We start from the raw sequence: 606 nt of genomic DNA, 5'->3' as shown, positions 1-606 counted from the left end.
AACGTGGGTTAGGTTAAGGCACAACGTGGGTTAGGTTAAGGCACAACGTGGGTTAGGTTAAGGCACAACGTGGGTTAGGTTAAGGCACAACGTGGGTTAGGTTAAGGCACAACTTGGGTTAGGTTAAGGCACAACGTGGGTTAGGTTAAGGCACAACTTGGGTTAGGTTAAGGCACAACTTGGGTTAGGTTAAGGCACAACTTGGGTTAGGTTAAGGCACAACTTGGGTTAGGTTAAGGCACAACTTGGGTTAGGTTAAGGCACAACTTGGGTTAGGTTAAGGCACAACTTGGGTTAGGTTAAGGCACAACTTGGGTTAGGTTAAGGCACAACTTGGGTTAGGTTAAGGCACAACTTGGGTTAGGTTAAGGCACAACGTGGGTTAGGTTAAGGCACAACGTGGGTTAGGTTAAGGCACAACGTGGGTTAGGTTAAGGCACAACGTGGGTTAGGTTAAGGCACAACGTGGGTTAGGTTAAGGCACAACGTGGGTTAGGTTAAGGCACAACGTGGGTTAGGTTAAGGCACAACGTGGGTTAGGTTAAGGCACAACGTGGGTTAGGTTAAGGCACAACGTGGGTTAGGTTAAGGCACAACGTGGGTTAG

This window comes from Schistocerca cancellata, unplaced genomic scaffold, assembly GCF_023864275.1.
Source record: "Schistocerca cancellata isolate TAMUIC-IGC-003103 unplaced genomic scaffold, iqSchCanc2.1 HiC_scaffold_843, whole genome shotgun sequence".
NCBI classification, from domain to species: Eukaryota; Metazoa; Arthropoda; class Insecta; order Orthoptera; family Acrididae; genus Schistocerca; species Schistocerca cancellata.
The sequence above is the reverse complement of the archived record's forward strand: the minus strand, read 5'-3'. Positions refer to the sequence as shown.